The sequence below is a fragment of the Pseudonaja textilis genome, chromosome 1 (genome assembly GCF_049901715.1).
Source record: "Pseudonaja textilis isolate UNSWEBS1 chromosome 1, rPseTex1.2, whole genome shotgun sequence".
NCBI classification, from domain to species: domain Eukaryota; kingdom Metazoa; phylum Chordata; class Lepidosauria; order Squamata; family Elapidae; genus Pseudonaja; species Pseudonaja textilis.
In genome coordinates this window covers 60,657,374-60,681,378 of record NC_141990.1, presented here as the reverse complement: position 1 = coordinate 60,681,378, position 24,005 = coordinate 60,657,374, and the positions used below count along the sequence as shown (strand labels likewise).

The following is a 24,005-nucleotide window of genomic DNA, read 5'->3' as shown; positions in this document are numbered from 1 at the left end:
GGGATTCATGTCCATTACTGCAGGTCTCCTAAATTCATAGATACAGCTTGACGAGCAAGTAGAGGCTACAGTTATATGGGCTGTTTCCCAGATCTGGCTAGGGAAATTATGGCTCTACTTGGAGCATGAGGACTTTGCAACATTAATTCATACCCTCATCATCATATATTTTGACCAGTGCAATATATCCTACATGGGGCTATCTCTGAAGACCACTGGGAAACTGTGATGGTTCAAACTCTTCTGGACTTCTGGAATTTACTGTAAATCGGGCTGTTTGCTCTGGCATGGAATCAGGAAATGAGTGAAACCCAGATGGTTGACATTGTTTAGTGGTTCTTGTATTTTCAGCAGCTTTGGGGTGGGGTGGGGTAACAATGTATGTTTTATTGACTTTTCTAATTTTATTTTAGAATGTTATTTACACCCAGTTACTTTGCCAAGGGGAGTGGATATATAACTCTAAATAAATAAGAACTATAAATAAAATGAAAGACCTGCTTGCTGACAGGTGTTCGCTGCTACATGCATATTACATTTGTACCTGCCTTAGCTGCCAATAGGCTTCTGAGGGCAATTCAAAGTACATAGCTGAAACTAATTTGATACCATGGTTTCTTCAGGTCTATCTTCTCCAGTCAGAACCAATCCCTGCAGGTATATTCATCAGTGGAACATTAAAAACATCCACATTTGGATGAGTAAGAGACAGCAGAAGCCAGGAAACTATGCTTTTCTATCATAGCTCAGCTATGATGGAATAAATTCCATATAATATCAGATTATTCCCATTCCAGAAAGTGGTGGCCTGAACTTTTTCAGAGGGCTTTTGAGATTAGCTTGTACATACCTGTGAAATTGCTGCAAAGGTGTTGCTGAAGGAGTGTTTGAAAAATGATTAACATTATAAGTTTAACTATTGTACTAGAGATACTGAGCAGTTTATTACACACATTCTGGATAGTTTATTACTTTACATTTTAAGTGGTAATGTGAATGTTTACATTTTATGTTATGCTTTAGATATTTTAACTGTTATTCTGTAAACTTTCACAAATCCAGCAGGTACATAGGATATATTACATACATATTGAATGAAAATTAAAAAATACCCCACTTTTTCATTTTTATTTGGCTTGTAGAAAACTATATTTATGGAACACTATTCTAGTGGGGTTTTTTTAAGGTATAAACTTTATTCTGTACATCTAAATAACAATCTCTATAACATATCAGATAATGATATTTTCAGCTTTCACAATATTATTTATGGTTGGATAAAATTAAATGTTGGGGTTTTAAGCTAAAAGAACATGCTAGCTATCAAAATGTCTTTATCCCCCAATCTAAAACTTACTTTAAGAAGCTTCTTCTGGAATTTCTGATATTTCTAAATTAACGTGTTATAATTAGCCTTATTAGATGAGGCAGTCTTTAAACTTGGCAACTGTAAGACCTATGGACTTCAACTCCCAGAATTCCCCAGCCAGCCATGTTGAAGTCCACAAGTTTTAAATTTACCGAGTTTGGAAACTATCCTTAGATCAAGGATTATAACACCCAGAACTGGAATAGGAGTTGATAGATGATATTTCATACTCAACAAATGTGGTGCAAATAAACAGACTGTGAAAGCTACCCATCATTAATGGATATCCTCCTGTTCTATTTAGTAGCTCAAAGGGGGGAAAATTACTTCTAAATTATTAGTTATATATATATGACTAATAATTTAGAAGGCATTTTTTCCTTTATTTTTTCTCTTTGAAAATGGGCATTTCCCTTTCAGACAGACAGGCAGACAGACAGACAGACAACCTTTTCAACTGTTTTTCCAATGGTTCATTGAAACTGTGTTTTCTAAATTGGTACAGTGTGTTTTATACATAATGTAAATAGTTTATGATATTTAACAAATTATTATCGCTGAGTTGGATGATAAGTTGGTAAACTTGATGATAACCCCAAACTAAGTAGAAAAATTAAAAGTGACTGAAAAAAAGATACTACAGTTTACTAAGGACAAGGGGCAGAGTAAAACTCACATAGGAAAGTGCACAATACAAGATAAGGAGTGCCAGACTTGCTTGCAGTATCAAAGGAAAGGATTTAAAACTATAGTAAATCATAACTTGATTATGACTTATGGTGTGAAATGGCTGCCAAAACTGCAACATGTAATTTTTGGCTGCATAAATATAAATACTGTATAGTTCCCCAATTACTGAGTCGCTCTTTTCTGCATTAGTCAGACCTCATTTTGAGTGCTGGGCGTCATCGTTTAAAAAGGATTAATAAAACCGGGAACAAGTACAAAACAGAACAATTAAGAATGTCAAATCTGAAAACCAAAACAAGGAGCAATGGATGGAGACTGAGTATTATTTAGCTTTCGGGAAAGACACATTTGAAGTGAAATGACCGCCCATTCCAAGGCCCTGAGATTATGCAAAAGAAGGCTGTGATCTTTCCCCATCATCCCAGAGTGCAGAATATAAAGTCCTGTTCATTAATTATAGAAAAGCAAGTTTTGAGATGAAGATTAGACCTCCTAACAGAGGAATTCAGCAGTGGAAGCAACTACCCAGAAAAATGATGGACTCCCTTGTTGGAAGAGCTCAAGAGTAGACATCCATCACTTCTGGGATGCTTAAATTTGGATTTGCTGCTGTGAACAAAGTGTTGGACATGATGGCCTCAGTGGACCCTCCCAACTGGATTTTGATGAACTTTAATTTTTTTTTTTTTTAACCAGCAGTTTTGCATATGCAACTGGAATACCCCATGAAACATCGGTAGAAGAGTACAAACTACTGTAAAGAGCGTGAGTTAGCCGAAAACTATGCAGCTTCATCTGCTCTGTTGAAGAGGTAATGAGATACATAATCAGATTATTAATAATATTTGCTTATATATTTCAGTATTTCAAAATTAGGGGTTTGTTAGCCATATGCTTGCCAATTTGGTATAAAAGGGCACTTGAATTCAATTATAACAAAAAGAAAGGGATTCTGGATGGGAAAGCTCCTAACACAGTCAAAAAGCTATCTCATCTTTCCTTCCATAACTATTTGTTTATAAGAACTATTATCAGAAGTGATTGAAAAATATAGGAGGTATGCAAATGGAAGACCACAAGATTTTGCAACTTGCAAAATTCTATGAATGAAGCAGACTGACTGAATGATACACATCTCAGCAGGAAATGTGGATCATATGAGAAAAGAAACCCCTTCCCCAAATTATCTCCACACTTTGCACCACTTTTCAAATGTGCACAGCTACATTGTAAGAGTAATCTTGGAGGAATGGTATCTGTTTAATTCATATTTACTATCTGTTCTGATTAGCATTAAAAGCTAATATCCACTCTTATAGAGCTGCTGTTTCCTAAATATCGATGGTCTGGACTGACCTTTAAAATACTTCAGGAATGGCAGCTTAAATGGAACGGTCTAATATTTAGATCGAGACAAATAAGATTTTCCATAGAATTCCACTGCAATCGATTTGGAAAACAAATTCTTCCTCTGGGCTTCCTTTGGGCTGACATGCTATTAAAACTGCCTCTTTATGCCTCCTGTGAGCTTCTAGAAGAATGGGGGACACAACAAACTCAGCAGATATTCCCATTAAGTTCAGCTCAATATGTTTCCAAGCCCTACATCTGCACACATGTGGTTGCCCAATTGTGAGCTGCTTTACAGCCACTGAATACCTGCATACCTCTGGTTTTGCTGCTCTCTCGGGATAGCTAATGCCAAGAACACACTGTACCTCACCCTATTTCCCTAATATCACTGTTCATATTAAAAGGACATGGGATGCATTCAGGGACAAAACTGCAGACATTAGGACGTGAAGATTTCTCCTCAGAACTCTGAGCCAACTATAAATAACCTACAGGATAAATAGACACCTGACAATTACAGACTGCAATGCTCTGGCTCTAGCAGATGGGACAATACCTGTTAATAGGACATTTTTATCTGCTTATTTATTTGTTTTCAGGCGCAAAGTGTTTACAAAGATAAACCTCAAGATGACCGATCTGCTGCTTTAGGTGAAATGGTTGCCCCTTAATAATTACTTGCAAGTATTCTGAAAAACCACCATGCTGTACTTAATGGTCTCTTTCACATTTCATTGGCACCCATTGAGACAAAAATCCAGAGCAGAGATAAACTAAGCCTCATTTAGGAAATATCCATGACATCAGCATACTGTATTATTTTAGCCAACGTTCATAAAATGCATCCAGAGATGGCATATTTAGAAACACCCCTCCAAAAGATCTTAAATTTGGGGGGGACTTTATTTATCCATTAGTCGAAGGCCTGTATTTCTTGAGTATAATTATGCGGAGAATGGAAGCAAATGTTTTGCCTCTCATAATCACGACTGAAAACATGCATAAAAGTATCAGACACAATTTCTTAACAGGAAACACCCGGATTTGCAAGAAAACAGTGTGAGTTTTTTCCTATTTTCCTTCACCATGGACAAAATTGTACAATTCAAGAAATAATGCAACCTTGTCTCAACCTGGCCAAAGATAGAGATATCACATCCCTAAAAAATGCAGCCTAGAAAGGACCTAATGAAGAAACATTAAAATATAAAAAAGAATTCCTGATGTATTTTGAGTAAGTTGCCAGGAAAATTATTCTGCAGTTAAATTAACACAAAAATCCAGATCAGATCCTTCTCACATACATTCTGGAGGCAAGATAATGCATTTCTTTCCTGCATATGTTTTGCTGGGATGAGATTTTCCTGGAATGCAAAAAGACCAAGGCAAAGCCCTTACATATTGAATTTTGTGTGTATTGACTCTATTCAAACACTACATTCCTACAGGAGCATCTAAGACAGAGGTGGAGAATTATGGCCCCTTTATGACTTGTGGACTTCAACTCCCATGCTGTCCAAGGGATTCTGGGAGTTGAAGTTCACAGGTCGTTCCCCATCCCTGATCTAAGACATGAAACCAAAGAAGGTACCCTGAGCATCTGATCTGAGAAATTAAGCCCAACTATCTCTGAGGAAATGACCAACACACCACAGATTCAAACTTAATCTTCTGTGAGCGCCTCCAGAAAACGTTCCTCAAAATAAAGGTTGTTTATAATATTACAATGGTGTAAGTATTCTATCCAGGTCTATGTATCACACAGGTCTGCCCCTTTTAAGTTTTTCTGGCATTCTTTTCCTATTGTAGCCAGCATCATTTTACAGATAGTCCTCAACTTACGAGTACGACTGAACCCAAAATTTACATTGCTAAATGAAACATTCGTTAAGGAAGTTTTGCCCCATTGTATGACCTTCCTTGCCACTGTTGTTAAGTAAATCTTTGCAATTGTTGAGTTAGTAACATGGTTGTTAAGTGAACCTGGCTACCCCACTGACTTTGCTTGTCAGGTCACAAAAGCTGATCACTTGATCTCAGGACACTGAAACCGTCATAAATACGAACCAGTTGCCAGGCATCTGAATTTCAATCACGTGACCACAGAGATTGCGCAACGGTCATAAATATGAAAAGCTGCCATAAGTCACTTTTCCAGTGACGTTGTTACTTTGAATGGTCAATAAATGAACTGTTGTAAATCAAGGACTACTTGTACTTTCTTTCCCATCATCTAACTCAGTCCATATTCCCTGAACTGTGCTGAAGTAGTTTCCCCCACGTGATGTCTACCACTTCTGTTGATAACACTCGTACTCTGAATACCTCTGGACAAAGCACCGTTGACTCTTTATCTGTTGGACTTTTGTTACTCTATATCCATGTTTCTTTTCTTTCTCTCCCACTCCTATTTTTTTTTTCTTTCATTTCTATCAATCCCTTTAACTTTCATCGCATTGATGCAAACATTTCATGGCCATTTCTTTTATCTCCTTCAATGAGCGCTTAATCAGGAAAAAATGCTTTCATGTTGCTAAATCAAGGCCAATGGGCAAAGCTGGGCTGACAAGAGACATTTCCCTCTGTTGTTATTAGACTGGCCTAAATAGTATTAATTACACAGATCACCCTTTGATTGCTGAAATGTGGTGAGCTAATGGCAAGCTGGTAAGAATTGCAATTCTTCCCCTTTTCGCATCATATTCTGCTTCTGTTCTTCCAATAAAGATTCTGGCCTGTCTGTTTCTCTTACACTGGATTCCACAAATACTTTCACAGCCTCTCTTATTTCTTAGCCCAAAACGTATTCTACAGTAGGTATTATTCTGACCTAGTTTTTACTGAAATAATAAATGTGTGCTTGGGCTGACTCCAGATGAAAACAAAAGTCAAAATAAATCTTTGCATGCAGAAAACTAGGTGTCAGGGAGAAGGTCAGTAGCCTTGCTCTTTTCTTCCCTTGCTTTGTTTCACTATATGAAAGTTGTCCTCTGCCCCACTTTCTTTCTCCTGATGATGGAGAAATAAGAAAATAATCCTCTATGATGCAATCTAACCAAGGGACAGGTTTGTTTATCACTCCAGTGAGATCAAAGCCATCATCTCATATGAAATGAACATCTGTATCATTGAGATATTGCATTTTTCCAACTCTGAGGTTCATTTCCTGTCACACCCTATAAGGGTAATTTTCCCCTCTTTGTCAAAAACACTAAAGAGACACACAATCTCAAAAACCATTGGCACTAAAATCAACATAATGGCGTTATTAAAATCATGTATCTTAAAATTTGATATACAATTTCATGTTTCATAATTGAAAAAAAATGACAATATGCTATTCACTTCACGTGCAAACTACAGGAGTGCCACATCTTTTTCATGTTTTATAAACTAATGTAAATAAGATGCAGGTTTGACATTGCACTGTTTAAAAGTCTTATCATCATGTTGTGTGTAGACACCGAACACCAATGTTCTTCATTTTCTTTTCTCTCTTTTTAACTCACTGCCAAAGAGAAAGAATTGTAAAGCTCTAGAAATGGAAAGTTTTAATACTGTTCTGGGACTTTTCGCCCCAGTTTTGTTTTATTCTGGCTATTTAAAAGTATATGTCTTTTATTTTTTGGCAGCAAAGACAGATATGAGATCATCAAATGACATTGCTCTCAGAAGAGTTCATTCTACAGAGAAAAAAAAGATAATGATGGTCTTAGCTGCAGCACTGTTAACCATAATTTATTTTTAATTGAGGACAATTTGAAAAAAGCTCTCTCTCCCTCACATACTGAAATGGGCAGTTAAATAAAGGCAAAAGGCTACAGTAATAATTTAGAAAATAATTTAAACAGTTATTTTTGAAATATTATGTGTCGTCTTAGAACTACTCTACCCATTTGCATTCTCTAAGAAGAGAATAAAAAGAGAAATCATACTGTCTTCACAGTTGCCATGTAAACAGAAAAGCACTTCTCTAGTTTAGTTTAAAGTTTGTCTAATCTTAGCATCTGAACTTTTCACTAGAAAACTGACTTGTATTTCCATGTTGTGTTGTTTCCTTTTCAATGTACACTTCCAGCACAGGATTCATTTTCTTTACTGCTTTCTCATTTTTTTCAGTGTTGCTAGACATACCACAAAAAAACGTGATAAGGGAAGAATCCCCGATATCCCCCAGTCATATTTCTTGCATTATCATATGTCTGCCTCTAGCAATTCCTGATGCCAAGGTCAGACTTCTTAAGAATGCTGATGACAGTTGCTCACAAATTTAATGTGAATGTCAGTTGGCACAAAGCATAAAAATAGCTCTCCATTGAAGCAGTACTGAAATGATTTATTCCTGAACCATGTGAGAAATATCAAGTGTAGCGTCAAGTGAGAGAGATCATCATCATCATCATCCTACCTTTCCTTCAAGAGTTCAAGGTGATATATACAAAACCCTGTTCTCTAATTTTTCCAACAACAAGGGAGAGAAGCTGAGCTGACAGAAAGGTAACTTAGAGTAGGGATCTCCAACCTTGGCAACTTTCGCATGTATGTGCTCTTCCGAAGTTTATGGCCTGTTAGATCTTTTTCTGCTTTGGCTGCCAATATATCACTGAGTAACTTTGGGATATGTCACTTCTTGGCATTACTTTGTCTTTGTTTGGTTATTTCATATTTCAGTCCTGTGAAAACACTATATTAGCACTATTTTGCACTATTTTAGTACCTATTGGGCTCTTGTATTTTTGTCGATTGGGTGAAGTTTAATGTTCCGTTTTGCTTGACACTAGTGTATCTATGGAATAAAACTCCATCTATCAGCCACCACAGCAAGTTTATAGGAGCATCATGGTTGAAAAGAGACTAACCAGAATCAGTACTGATACTGCTTCTTGTTCTTGAGAGAACGTACATACCTAATAAGTGAAGCAGAGCTGGTTTGTGGGCCATTAACTCTCAAGTAAGCTCACCCAGATGGATAGCTATGTCACAGCAACAAAACTTGGACATCTTCAAAAATGATAAGTTCACTCCATCTGGACCTTAACATATAGAACTAACTAGAATCAGACGTATGCAATCATAATTTTTTAATCGTCCCATTATTTGTGTTCTCTCCTACTTCCAAATTGCCAGCACCCATAACTTATGTTTCTAAGATTTACTGTATTTAATGGCATTAATATCCCATTACAGAAAGCTGAGGGACATGACTTTTTTTTTAATCTTTTGGACTTTAAATTTATTAGAATTTTTTAAAAAGGAAAAATAATAAAAGCATTGTTTATCAAGCGCTAAGTATTCCATGATGTAGTGTAGAAAATGAAAAGTTTATTCAGTTGTCATTTCTTCCAATCAGGCCAAGCTAAGGCAAGGGGATGGTTTAATAAATCATTTTGATTAGGTCATAGTCAAACAACAGAGCCAAGGAAGTTTGTGAGGAAACCCAAAACCCTAAAATAATTACTGATTCTGGGGCTGTATTTCAACAAGTTATTTTGATCACACCCATATGGGCGATGCCCATGAAAATTGTTCCTTGTGCTTTATCTAAACAAAGCCATAGAAATATCTTGAACCCACTAAGTCCTAGGCTCCTTTGGATTTACTTTATGTAGGTTTGTTCACTTTCAGAAACTCCTTTCTTTGTTTAGGGTGAATATATATATATGCTTGTAGATCATATTTAGAATTAGGAGTTTATGATGAGGATTCTTATAAAATGGTAGCCTCCAACTGAAGCAGTCTATTCATAAAATGATGACTAGTGAGAAAATGGGTTATTGTCAGCAAGCAAATTAGAAACAAATTAGACCACTATCCTTTCCATTTTCTCACTAGTGCCCCATCTAATCAACATTTTATTTTCTAAGAATAATGCGTGGAGCTCAGATGCATGCATTCCTATAAATAGAAACTATGCTCAAGGCTAGCTTCTGCAGCCTGCCAGCTCACATGACAAGGGGCACCTCTGGTAAGAAGCAAAGGAGGGGAAGAGAACAGGAAGCCTAAGATTAAAAGCTGGTGAGTTGGAAGACCTGCTATACTGGCAAACATGCACCACATGAATAAAACCAGGATTGTTTTTCTGGTTATACCGTATTAGAAGGTTGATTAAAGAAATTGAAAGAATGGTAGAATATCAAAATCCTTCACAGTACAGTCGATAGATGCGATCTAGAAGAATTCATGGGCTTCCACTGGCAACAAATACATTAGTTTAATTCACTGTAATTTCATATTTATTCTACCTAGCATTCATTTCCTCCCATGCATCAGTTTTTACTTTTTAAAATCTATTCATAGGGAATTCAAGTGTTTAATTTGCATAATAACATGACAGTACTTGTTCAAAACTGAATGCATTGTGCAAGTAACAATAATACTCTCTGCTCTACCTGTAAGCCATGGTGGCTCAATTGTTAGAATGCAGTATTGCAAGCTAATTCTGCTGATTGGTTTGTTTAATTAATTAATTAATTAATTAATTAAAAGTCAAATTAATTCTAGTTTAACTACCAGGAGTTTGATTCTCACTGGCTCAAGGTTTACTGAGCCTTCCATCCTTTCGAGGTTGGTAAAATGAGAACCCAGATAGTTGGTGGCAATATGCTGACTCTGTAAACCACTTAGAAAGAGCTGTAAAGTACTGTGAAGCTTTATATAAGTCTATTGCTATTGCTATTTTGATCAGGAATAAAGTGCCGAGGCCAATATCTGTATCTAATAAAAACAAAATCCTTTCACAAACAGCAGCATTAAAAAAAAAAGACAAAGAGACAGAACCCAGCTAGTCACATCCATTAAATCTGTTTTCACTCTATTCTTGGTTATCTAGTCTCCAAAACTTAGTTCTTACTGAATGGTCAAGCTCCCCAGTAAAGATGGTACCATATAGCTATATAAGAGCATCCATGTTGTGGAACAGATTCATTCATTGATTCCAAAAAGCATGTTTGCATCTTATATACAAGTTAAACACATCAGAAAATGAGACAGAAAATGAAGAGCAAAATCTCCATTGTTTCTGCTATTTTGCATAAGCAGCTAAATGAGCAGAAGCACAAGTCATACTATGAACCACCTTAAATGTTCCTCTGTACCCAACTGAGCAACCTTTCCATTCAATCCTAAAGCAATGGAAGCATTAGGTTGAACATTATATATTAGTAATTTTTACCTGTTTATCTTGAGGTCAGGGCAGAAGTGGTGGGAAGTCCCCCCCCCCCCCCCCCCCCCCCCCCCCCCCCCCCCCCCCCCCCCCCCCCCCCCCCCCCCCCCCCCCCCCCCCCCCCCCCCCCCCCCCCCCCCCCAGAGAGCTGTAGGTAAATTTTTGGACAAAAATCAAAATTTCTTCTGGTGATGGAATATCAGCCATATCATTCTGTAGCCCAAAACAGTTTTGGATAGCAAGGTGGATGACATCTAAATTTAATTAATCAATGAATTAATTGCCTTCATAAATATATGGGACTGTCTTGCTTAAGGTTAAATGGCATTACACTCTTGAGTCCAACATTGCTTCCACAATCCATATTTTAAAAATACAAATGCTACTGAACTAGGGCCTTTTGCATTCAAAGTACAAGTTTTTCCTGATTTATGGACATTCCTATTTTTACAGACAAATTCGGTAGATCTACTATCTCATTATCTATACTCCCTGGCTTGATAGCAGCTGTATCCAATCGTGTGTCCTTTCCCTTAAGTTTGAACTGGAATAATTTAGGTTATTGCAGAATCTACAACAACTGAAGACAAAGAAATGAGCTGTACTCTTTGTTTCTATACACCAAATCAGTAGAAGTGAAGATGACTCAAACCACTTCTGAAAGTTTGGAAACTGAAGCATGTAGGGAAATATTCTTTTTGCCATTTTCTTCATAGTCTCTAAAATATATATTGTTTAGGGCTCTCAATTTTAAATTATATTGTGCAACCAAATACATAACTAAAACCTGTGAGACTTGATGGTATAGTTCTAACCATCAAATAACAGGAGGTTATTTGAACCAAGTAATTATAATTGTCTGTTCTTTATTTCTGAGGCTACTGAGAACATATGAAATGTTGAGGCCATGATTTAGAACTTCAAGAGTCTTCATAAAATGAGTTGCCGCCGTGGTTTACATATTCATTTTTAGGAAAAGAAAAATGTGTGTTAATTGTATGGAAACAGTGAGGATTTTGCTCTTCAAGGTCTATCTGTTTTTCTGATAGGTTGCATATAATATTTTGTAAACATATTTGTTTGGAATCAATGAATGAATCTGTTCTGCATAATGGGTGCTCATATTGCAGCTGAACAGCACAATCTTCATTGAGAGCTTGACCATACAATAAGAACTGAGTTTTGGAGACAAGATTACATCTTGTCTTCAATCATGATTTGAAGTGTAACCAGGAGCCATTTTTGTTTTCAAAGAATGCCTAAAAGAAACTTTTAAAAATTAAAAAAACAGACTAGGCAACTGACCAATGCTAAGTTTTCAAGTTCATTATTATCAAGCAGCAGCATATTGGGATACCCCAGGGGTGGGATCCAAATTTCTTAACAACCAGTTCTGTGGGTGTGGCCTAATTTGTGTGTGTGGCTTGGTAGTCATGTTACTGGGTGGGTGTGGCTTGCTGACTGGGCATGGCTTGGTGTTCATGTGATTGGATGGGCATGGCTTGTATGTAAATATAAATATTGATGTAAATATTGATTTTTTTATTAAAAAGGAGCAACTTTTATCCCAAAGCAGGCAAAGCAGGCAGGCAGATTGAGTTGCTCACAGAATCACAGATTCATTTAGAGATCTATCTATCTCCGATCAGCTACCTGAGTCTGACTCTGCACTGAAAAGTAGAAGCTTCAGTGCTAAGGAAGGTTCTGCTCTGCTTTTAGATGAGCTAGAAAGCAAGAAATCCAAGGATTTCCTGCTTTCTAGCTAATCTAAATCTCGCAGCAGAGCAGAACAGCTGATGGTTGGGGGGGGAGGAAAAATAGCAACTTACCAAACCAGGCGAGTTGGATGGCTCGCCTGCCCAGTAAGGAATGGGTGGGAGGGGAGGGAGGGGCCAGCCAGTGGAGCAATTTGCCGATTCTCCAAATCATAACATGCGTGTGTGCAGTGTTTGCAAAAATCAGCTGTGCTGCTTGGACAGCTGACAAGCTTTCCACGTGGGTGCGCAGCATTTGAAAATCCTTCTTTCCTGCTTTTTCAACCTCAGCTGTGCCGCGCAAAGAAGCTGAGGAGGGAAAAGCAGGGAATAAAAGACAAACTAGAGCCCAGGCCGGTGGGTGGGCCAAACACTGAACTGGTTCAGTGTCAGCTGTTCTTCACAGCTACCGGTTCTATAGAATTGGGCTGAACTGGTAGCATCCCACCCCTGGGATACCCAATCCCCATTCTCTTTCTTTCACTCCTGCTTTGAAGGCATCTCTTCCACCTTGAAAGTCTGCCAACTTGAAGGCAGCTGTCCCTCATTGGTTGAAATGCAGTTCATAGGTTTCCTGTACCACTCCTCTGGAAAATGACTTTTTATTCCTACAGTTGTACTGGCATGTATATACTATTCATGGAAATTCAGATGTGCTTTGGCAAAGAGAATTTATAAGAAAACAATAGTACAAAGAGGAGGTTTAAATCATAAGCCATGGCGTTAGCTGCATATTTTTGCTGCATATTTTTGTAGAAAAGCAAAATAAAATTGCTGCAAATAAATTAACGATAATGGGCTGGATGGAAGGATGGAAGGAGGAATTTGTATATGGAACACAAAACTATCTATATAGTCAGATTGGAAAATAACATTTTACTAAAGTAGTTCTGATGAGAGAAGAGCAAGGAAGGAAGAAGCAAAAGCCAGAAAGGGAAACATTTCTCCAAATGTGTGGAAGAAATAACAATAAAGCATGTTTCCAAGCAGAAGCTTTGGATGCCTCCAATATGCTGTCATGTTAAGGAAAGTTACAGATCAGTTCCTCCTTTGAATCTGTGATAGTGCAAGTGGTACCATTAAGACTGGATGAGTAAGCACAGACCTAGAATTGGCACCCAAATATAGCCGCTTGGAGGCTTTCTTCCTCACAATATTTCAGAAAAGATTAATCCCACTGTAAGGGAAAGCTAAAGATTCTTCAGGGTTCTAGAGGGTTTGGAAAAAGTACGTGGTAGAAATCTAGATGCCAAGCATAAATGCGGTTTGGTTCTGGCCCCAATACTTCTACATTTTAATAGATATAGATATAGATATAGATATAGATATAGATATAGATATAGATATAGATATAGATATAGATATAGATATAGATATAGATATTGAGAGAGAGATGAGAGAGAGAGAGACACAGAGAGGTGATGATAGACAGACAGACAGACAGACAGACAGATAGATAGTAAAAGGAGGGCAAACACAATGGGGACAGGCGAGGAAAGGGTATTCAAAAAAAAGAGAGAGGGAGACAGACCAGGTGGGAAGCTGAGAAGAAGTATTAGAAGGACTTGTGGGTTATGGGGAGAGTACATGAGAGCAACAGTCGAAATGGTAGACTACTGACTGACAAGCAGATGCAGTAGCACAAGCCGATCACATTTTCTATAGTCCATTCTTCTTTCTTGTAGAATTTGCCATCCATCATGTCATTTAATTGAAAATATAGATAGTTTCTGTCTCTGAAAAAGCTGTAGTTGAAATGAAGGGGAGGACTGGGAAGTGGTTTCCATCAAGGATACTCAGCACTAGTCCAAACATGATCAGTTCCCTGTGAAGAAAAGTTCTTCCATGCCGTGCCATAGTGATGTCTAGAAAATTCTTATTGTGTAAATTCATCCAACTATGTAATGACAATGGTAAACTACTGTTCGATTTGTCTGGGGCAAAAATGCTACATTTGGGTAAACTGACCATTCTTCAACAAGAGACCTTCAATCATTACTATTCTGATGTACCAAAGAAGGACACATTAATTATAATTTAATGCTGGTGGTAATGCAATAGTGCTTGGACTTATACACTGCTTCATAGTTTTTACAGCCCTCTCTAAGCAGTTTACATAGTCAGCATATTGCCCCTGACAATCTGGGTCCTCATTTTATCAACCTGGGAAAGATGGACGGCTGAGTCAACCTTGAGCCAGTCAGGATCCATGCAGTGGGCAGAGTTAGCCTGTAATAGTGCATTCTAACCGAATGAACCACATTAGAACCACATGGCTCTAATGCCTCAGCTGATCCTTTGTAGCAATCGTTCATGGGATAAGAAATGCAGCTTGTGGCCATTTCTTGTGCCACTTTCAAAAACAGATTGCCCTGGGGTGAGCGGGGAAAAGGTGGTACGGACATGCTCAGCAAGGAAACATTATCACAACTTTGCAAAAAGTGCGACAAGCTATTGCCAAGGTGCACCATGTTTGGTTGCCTGTATCATCTCCTGGAGCAAAGATTGGAGACATGCTCACCTGATTCCCTCTCTTCCAGGCATAGGAGAATCCCTAACATTCCCATGATTTGCCACAGAGAGTTAAAATAAAGTAAAACCTGCAAAGAACCCTTTCTCGAGTTCCACTCCAAAAGTCTCAAGCATGACCCACTTCTGAGCTTCTAGGAGTCCTTCCAAAAGCATTTTCCGGTTTGGAGCAACACAAAAGCAGCAAACTTAAAAGATCACAGGATAAATCTCAGACCCGTCATCAGGTATTTGAAGATCAGTGAGCAGATTCAAAAAATAAAGTGCCTTCAGAGGCCCTTTATACTATTTTCTGTTGTTTCAGTTATGTCTCCACATTTTAAAATAAATAGCTCACAAGGGATTGTATTTCTGAGAACAAGCAATATTCCATTACTGGGGATAAGGCACGGAGACTAATATGTGGACTTGCTTAAAAAAAGCTTTCCAAACTGAATACAATGTAACAGCAGTGCTGTTAACTGGAAAATTTGATCCTTTCCTAGCTAACATTATGCAGAGAAATCGTGTCCTCAATAGGTAGGTGTGTTCTGGGTACTAACTAGACCGTGTCTGCAACAACAATCCAATAAGGTTAGATCCTTGGTTTCGTTTGGCTATCACAACAGAAGGAACAGACTGCAGAATTGTTGGACATTCCTAACAGACAGGAAGCAGCAGGTGAAGCTAGGCAGAATCACATGGGATACCTGTACAATCAGCACAGGCGCCCCCCAAGGCTATGTGCTATCTCCACTTCTCTTCTCCCTATATACCAATGACTGAATCTCAAATGATCCATCTGTTAAAATACTGAAGTTTGCTGATGACACAACAGTGATTGGTCTCATTTGAGACAATGATGAATCTGCATACAGACAGGAAGTTATACAACTTGCCTCGTGGTGTAATTGGAACAATCTGGAACTGTACACACTCAAAACCGTAGAAATGGTGGTAGACTTTAGAAGAAACCCTCCTATACTACCACCTCTTACAATACTAGACAACACAGTATCAACAGTAGAGACCTTCAAATTTCTAGGTTCTACTATATTACATGACCTAAAATGGAAACCTAACATCAAAAACATCATCAAAAAAGCACGACAAAGAATGTTCTTTCTGCGCCAACTCAGAAAGCTCAAATGCCCAAGGAGCTGCTGATTCGGTTCTACAGAGGAATTATTGAGTCTATCATCTGCACCTTTATAACTGTCTGGTTTGGTTCTGCAACCCAGCAGGACAGACACAGACTTCAGAGGATAATTAGGACTGCAGAAAAAAACAATTTCTACCCACCTGCCTTCAATTGAGGACCTGTATACTGCATGAGTCAAAAAGAGGGCTGTGTAAATATTTACAGACCCTTCACATCCCAGACATAAACTGTTTCAACTCCTTCCCTCAGAACGATGCTATAGAGCACTGCATACCAGAACAACTAGACACAAGAACAGTTTTTTCCCGAAAACCATCACTCTGCTAAACAAATAATTCCCTCAACATTGTTCAACTATTTACAAAATGTACACTACTATTACTGTTAATCTTCTCATCACTCCTTATCACCTATCCCCTCCCACTTGTGACTGTAGGACTGTAACTTTGTTGCTTGTATCCGTATGATTTATATTGACTGTTTCCTAGTATGATTTGATTGTTGATTGTACCCTATGACTATTAAGTGTTGTATGTTATGATTCTTGATTCTTAACGAAGGTACCTTTTCTTTATGTATACTGAGAGTATTTACACCAAGACAAATTCCTTGTGTGTCCAATCACACTTGGCCAATAAAGTATTCTATTCTATTCTATTCTATTCTATTCTATTCTATTCTAATCTGAAAACTGCCATTCCCAGAAAACCCACCAGTCCCTTGAAACTCACCACCATGAAAACAATGAGTGGAAAATTAGTGATGCTATTTTAAGACTGGTGTAGTTCAGGAGCAATTTAGGTATCACTTGTTCAAGGACTGAAAGAGCTCTATATCGAGAAAATTCTATGCCAATTTTGATCCATCCATAAAATACCATCTTAGAATTGACCAGAAAGGATGGGGGTATAACTATTGGGCCTTCTGTGTACATCAGTAAGATCCCAGGGAAGACTGTTTCCAAAGGTGGAGAGATAATGGAGAGAGAGAGAGAGAGAGAGTTCAGCTTTAATCTAATCTCTCTCAAATGACCATCTGATTGGTTAAGGATTGTTCTATCTGACGTCAATGAAATGATCCACTTCCCACAATATGTGTAACACAATCAGCCATTGACTCAAGGGATTCTTCTTTCCAATAATTCCAGCAGGTCAAGTGATCACTTTTTCCCACTCATTTGTGGGAATACAGACCCTCTGCTTATTCCTTCCAGAAAGTGTCTGGTATCTCATTAGCCAGGAGCAAAGCTTCATGAATCACTAGTCCCTTCAGACAGTGTCAGTCCTAAGCCCAAAGAAAACATAGTGAGATCCAATCAAGTCCAGTTCTTTATTTGCTTTCATCTAATAGGCGCATTCTTGCCAGACTAAAGCTGTATCTTACTAACTAACCTATTAGAAATTCTTCTTGGAGATTCAAGGGTGTGACTACCCCCAAACTTTTTCCTTCCTCCTCCATCCAGTTCAGGACTGTGCAATCACTTGTTTTAGGATCCTCTCTGGAATATGTTGGCCCATCCCTGCACTATTAGTAGCGTCCCCCCATCTCTTCCTTCAGTTCCATCACAGATATACATGATGGGGCATATTAAGGAAAAGCAAAAATAAAAAGTATCAGGGAAATAGCTGTCCTCCATGCCCTGATTAACACTAAAATACTTAAACCTCAAGAAGGCTATGGCAACCTGGGAGCCAGAGAAGTGGAAAGAGGAGAGGAGAGGAGAGGAGAGGAGAGGAGAGGAGAGGAGAGGAAAGGGAGGGGGAGGAGGGAGGGGGAGAGAGATGGAAATAACCAAGACACCTTCTAGCTTCTCTTATGAGGAGCTGCTGTATGGAGCATATGTGAGCGATCTCCTGGTGTCTCTTTTCTTCTGAGACATTTCATGGGAAATTTCAGTCATAAAGTCAGCCCTTCAGGGGCATCTTCAATTCATTGTGCCCTTACTGGAAGTCCATTATCTATTAACACTAAGCATATAAGGAGAGCTTCCAAATATTGCCCTATTCATATACTTTGGAGCATGTCAGAAAGTGTGGTGATAGTTTCAGAGCATGTAGCCAAAAAAACTATGCTAATAGCTATTCCACTATTTTTGTAAACACTAGCAGCATACAATGCACCAAGCTGGGATAGTGATATGCATGGTTTAGTTGCTTGTGCAGCTTAAGGGCATTGGGACAGTATGTTCAATAGCTGCAAGGATTATATATGGGGATTATATATAGTGTAAGTCTTCTTTTATTGCAGTTCCTTTAAGACAGTGTTGATTCCTGGTGACTGCTGGGACTAGTCCCTGCAGATTTCTTGGCAATGTTTTGAAAGTGATTTGCCATTCTCTCTTTCCTAGGGCTGAGTGGAAGTGATTGGCCTAAGGTCACCCAGCTGACTTCGTATTTAAGGCCAGACTAGAATGTAATTTGGCAAATGACACCTCTAGTCATCTGTCAGAAGTCACCTCCAGTCCAGACCTAGAGAATAGTGGATGTTTCCTGATGTTGGTGGTGATATCAGGTGATATTCTTAAAAAACGTTGTGATATACTGAAAATAAGTTAAGAATATTCAACACTTTTTCAATATTTCCAAAGTAAGAATTCTAATTCTTCTCAGTATAGATATACTGTTACAAATTAGAATTCTTACTTTTTATGGCAAGAAGACACTATAGGATAAAATGTGGAAAATTATTTGGTGTCTCTGCATAGTGCAAATTGAAGGAAAAAATAACTGGATAAAAACTGGGATGAAATTTAATTGATGTTTCACTTCAGACAATAATGCTGCCAGATTCTGCAGTAAGAACACTGAGCTCTTATGAGGGTTGCTGTCTTGTTTGTTTGTTTGGCACCTAGCACCTTAAAACATTTCTAATGCCTAGCATATAAAATTAGCTATTAGGAAAATAATCACGAAAACTTGGAATTAAGGAATCCCATTGTGTTAAAACAAACACAATGTTCCCAATTTACTATATTAATTGAAAATTGAAACAGATGTTGGTGGAAAGAGATGGGAACTGGAGATGCAATCATATGAATAATTTGTTCACAGCTTTGTTCTAAGTTTAAAAGATTTAGGAGACTGTGCTAGAAATATAAATTGCAAACCTAAAACTGCTATTGCCATTATCATCATTATTGCAGAATTAGGCAAATAGACCCATACAAAATGCAGAGATGCATAGGTAAGTCTACTTTTAGTTCATTCCAACTTCACAAATAGCCATCAATATACTTCATCATATTTCCATATTTTTGGAAAGATGGTTTAATAGTGAAGCAGAACCACCAAGCATGAGTCCTGGGCAGATGGCCACATGGAGTTGAGAGGAGGGGGTTATACTTTCTCTTGGGCTTTGAACTTGAGCTTCCTGTGAAAGAACATGTATTCTATTGGCTGTTGTCAGACTCCCATGGGGCTATGCAGGGGTCATAGCTGGCTCTGTAGGTTGTCTGAGAAGTTTAGCTGAAGTTTCTGAGGGTCATGCAATGTCCTTAGGAGATTGCGCAATGTAGTTGAGCTCTGTGTTTTAGTGGGGTAATCCTATTATGTCCTGAAAGGTCATGTCTTAATCCCTTCACCCTGGAGCTGAAGGTATTTTGTTTTGTAGATAGGATGGCTCGGTCTGTCTTAATGGGCAAAAAAATATCTGCTGGGGCAATTAAGAAAGGCGGAGGCTGCTTTCAAAGAGCGTGTTTCTCACCCAGGGAAATATAATATTCTGCCTTTTCAATATTGCTCAAAATATTCCATTCTTCTAAGAGAAGGGGGTCTTCCCTCAGCACAAAGCCAGCTGAGCGACTTTGAGCCAATCACTCTGTCAGGAATCAGGCCATGCTTCCTAGGAAGCAGGCCATGGCCAACCACTTCCCAAAAACCTTTCTAAGAAAACTGCTGAGACTAGACCAGGCAGTCACCAGGAATCAAAACTGACCTGAAGGTATATACAGTATATATATTCAAAGCAGACAAATTTGCTAGAGTAGTTCAAACTTCCAGGGATCCCCAAACTTGACAACTTTAAGACTTGTGAACTTCAACTCTCAGAATTCTGGGAGCTAAAGTCCGAAAGTCTTAAAGTTGCCAAGTTTGGAGACCTCTGGTTCAAACACTAGGAAATTAGTCGCTGGCCACAAAGTTTATGCTTGAGATATGTAGATCATATGCATCTTAGTCAAGAATAGCTGTTGGCCGAAAGCCTAAAAGCCTTTACCTCTTTTCTCCTCCGGCCCTGGAAGTTCTGTTTTCTCTCCCCCCACCACCCCCCACCCCCCACCCCGCTTCTATTACTGTATCCAAATGTTATTTATTGTATTTTGGCTTTGTGAAACATCTTTTGTCTCCCTTGAAAAAAAAAACCCTTGTAAAAAATAAATTAAAATAAGTAATGGATAAAAGTAACTTTCCCTGGCAACGGCCGTTTTATCTGAGCAAACATGCATAGTTGGCAGAATTGTGAAATTCTCAGCTGAAACTAAAGTACCACAAGATTATTGAGATAACACCTTCATACTTATTTCTCTCTTGGGAAGGATTTTAAACAGTTGAGGAAGCTATATTAGAGCAGTGGGGAGATTGTGGGTCATATGCAACCACAAAAATACTTTTTGGCACTTTCAACACTTTCACAGTCTTGCTGCTGAAATCTGAGCACAAACCATGGCAATTTTAAATGTGACTTTAAAAAAAATAATTTTCTAACCATGGTTAAGATCCAGAGGGAGGAAACCTGAATTCATGTTTTCCCTCAGTCCTGAAAACTTAGCAAATGACTTTGGGCTGGTCAGCTTCAGCTTAATCTGCTTCAACAATCTTTCCTTGTTGTGGGGAAAAACTGGTGGAAGAAGCACAATGTATGCCACTTGAGCTTCTATCAGAATGAATTTGTATTAATCCTACCAAAAAATTAAAAAGTTTTAAATGGCCCTATTCCTCCCAATAATATAATTACACTCGTCCTATTGGCTCTTGGAGGTACAAAGGGGAGACAAATTCCCAATGGATCTTGACTGGAGGAAAGTCAGCCACGACCCCTGCATTTGAAGACCATGACATGTCACTCCTGATATCTACAGATGCCTAGACATTCTCTCAAAAGAATGGAAGGTTTACACATAGAATGGGGTTAGTGAGTACATTTTGAAGTGGAGTAATATATATTTCACATCAATAAAGGAGAATATTTGTAGCTCGGGGTTGAAATGAAGAGTGCTTGGTGCATTCTGCTCACTTAGCAACATAAATGTTGGGCTCAGTTATGGCCATGTCAAAGACTACCTGTATGTGCATGGGCATGTAAAGAGATCAAACAAGAAAGGCTTGCCTGCAATAACATAAGAACTTGTGTATAACTACTTTTTGAATTTCTTCTTTATGCCTCTTTAATTTTAGCACCTTGTTTTATTGCTCATTTTAACAGTAAGGAACAAAACCACCTTGTGAATCTGTGACTTTTGTGGTCCTAAAAAAATCCCATGTTACCCAGAGCTCCAGGCTCCTCAGCCCCATAACAGATCCTGCCTCTTTTTCCCTTTTACAGTCTCACGTGTACTTCTTCATTCAGGCAATCTCCTGGCTGAGATCAGTGCAAGAAGATTCAGAGTGAAGGCTTCAGCTAGTGTCAGTAACACTCATCGTTTTACTATTGCATTAATTAATAGGAGGTGGAGAGGTGTTAATGAAGCAGAAGGTAATGCGGCAAAGGCCTTCTCACAAATCAGATCAAAGAACGCCTCCTGGGCGCCGCACAGATGGCTTTAAAGAATCCGTTCCAAGGACAATAGAAATAAGAACTCTAATAACCTTCTGATTCTGGAGAACGGCCAGCTCGAGAAAGCAACCAGTCCAGTGACCATTAAAGGGGATGCCTTTTTGGTTTCATTTCCACTCTAATTACCCTTAGCTGGTTGCTGCACCTGGCAGCAGAACATCAAATGCTCTCCAAGGATCACCATGTCAGAGTGGTTTACGCTCAAAGAACGATCGCCACCACCTCTGATATATTTTTTTTTCCTTTTCCCAGCACTGAAATACAATCGTCTTTCTGATGGAGAGATATGGCACAGCAATCACACAGCACTGGCCCCAAAGTTTCTTGGCACACATGAACACCCACCTCACTCTCCAGAGACTTGGTGCCAACTCTCCATACAATACTCATTTCTAGATAGCGCTTTACCCCCCACACCTCCTGTGGGGGGGGGGGTCCTCCAGTTCTTCTAGTTCCGTGTAGACTGACTCTGTCACTACCCCCACACTAGCTTTTGTCCGGACAAATGCTTTACTGAAAAACAAGCAGGCAAAGCACCGTGGTACTTATTTGTAGAGCACATACTATCCAGACAAAAGAGAAAGTGACAGCTTGAACTCCTATCTTTTTTTCTTTTCTTTTTTTTTAATGTTAAAAATAAACTTTATTAAACATTAAAAATATATATACATAATACAAAACATTTTGTAAAATGTGAAACCAAAAAGTTATGCATAACCAATAAACATAAAAACATAAACATTTCTAATTGCTTAAACAGTGTGTTTTAATCAAACAGTTTTCCAATACTTAGTTCCTATATCTAGTATATACTCTATCATGACCTCTTCATATTTTCCCTTGCCTATCTCTTTACTCACAGGTTTCTATCCTTTATCCAATTGTACCAGTTTTCCCAAACTGTAAAATATTTTGAGTCTTCCTTATCTTTTAACTTTGGGGTGAGCTTATTCATTTCTGCGCAGTCGTAGAGCTTCAGGACAATTGCTTTACCGCAAAACAAGCAGGCAAAGCACTATGGTGCTTATTCGTAGAGCACATACCATTCAGACAAAAGAGAAAGTGACAGCTTTTACTCCTATCTTATGCGAAGAAAATGCTAGACTGAAACCTTAGGAAACTGTTGTTTGTCAATGAAAGGAAGACTAGGCAATGTTTAATGATGTTTTAAAATAACTACCATAGACCTCTAGCCAATCAAGCCAGTGGTCAGATTATAGGAGTTGTCACCCAAAACTTTCTTGACTATTGGCACATCTTCCTTGGGACGGACGCTGGATTACAACTTGCAACATTCTTCCCTATGAGCTATGCCTCTGTAGGATGCGTACAGGTAGTCCTCGACTCACAACAATTCATTTAATGACTGTTCAAAATTAGAACAGCACTGGAAAAAGTAACTTATGTTCATTTTTTCATACTTACAGCCATTGCAGCCAGTCACTTGATGAAAATTCAGAGGCTTGGCAACCGACTACTTATGCGTTTCAGTCTACATGGTCAAGTGAGCTCCTTTTGTGAGCTTCTGACGAGCAAAGTCAATGGGGAAGCCAGATTCACTTAACAACTATGTTCCTAACTTAACAATGATACAGATAATCGGAGTTGGAAGGGACCTTATAGGTCATTTAGTCCAACCCCGCACCCAAGCGGGAGTCCCTACACCATTTCTGACAAATGGCAGTCCTATCTCTTCTTGAAAGTCTCAGGTGATGGAGCTTCCACAATTTCCAAGGGCAAGCTGTTCCATTGGTTGGTTGTTCTCACTGTCAGAAAGTTTCTCCTTATTTCCAGGTTAAATCTCTTCTTGTTCAATTTCTATATATTATTTCTTGTCTGGCCTACAGGCGCTTTAGAAAATACCTTGACCCCTTCCTCTTTGTGGCAGCCCCTCAAATATTGAAAGATTGCTATCATGTCTCCCCTGGTCCTTCTCTTTACTAGATTAGCCAAGCCCAGTTCCTGTAACTGTTCTTCGTATGCCTTAGTCTCCAGTCCCCTAATCATCCTGGTTGCTCTTCTCTTTATTTTTTTCTAGAGTTTCAACATCTTTTTTATAATGTGGTGAACAAAACTGGATGCAGTACTCTAGATGTGGTCTTACTAAGACTTTATAGAGTGGTATTAGTACCTCACTTATCTTGATTGTATCCCTCTGTTAATGCAACTTAGGGTTGCATTAGGTTTTAACAGTGATTCACTTAAAAAACGGGACAAGAAAGGTCATAAAATGGGGCA

At 38.5% G+C, this 24,005-nt stretch overlaps 1 long non-coding RNA gene across 1 annotated transcript in view; it reads left to right on the top strand.

The window, feature by feature from the left end:
* The window catches only part of LOC148127635 (uncharacterized), a 168,468-nt gene extending 146,219 nt beyond the window's left edge, over positions 1-22,249 (top strand). The window contains exon 8 of the long non-coding RNA XR_015743979.1: positions 22,020-22,249. This is a non-coding gene — a long non-coding RNA (uncharacterized LOC148127635). The remainder of the gene's footprint in view (positions 1-22,019) is intronic.
* The last annotated feature ends 1,756 nt before the right edge of the window (positions 22,250-24,005 follow it).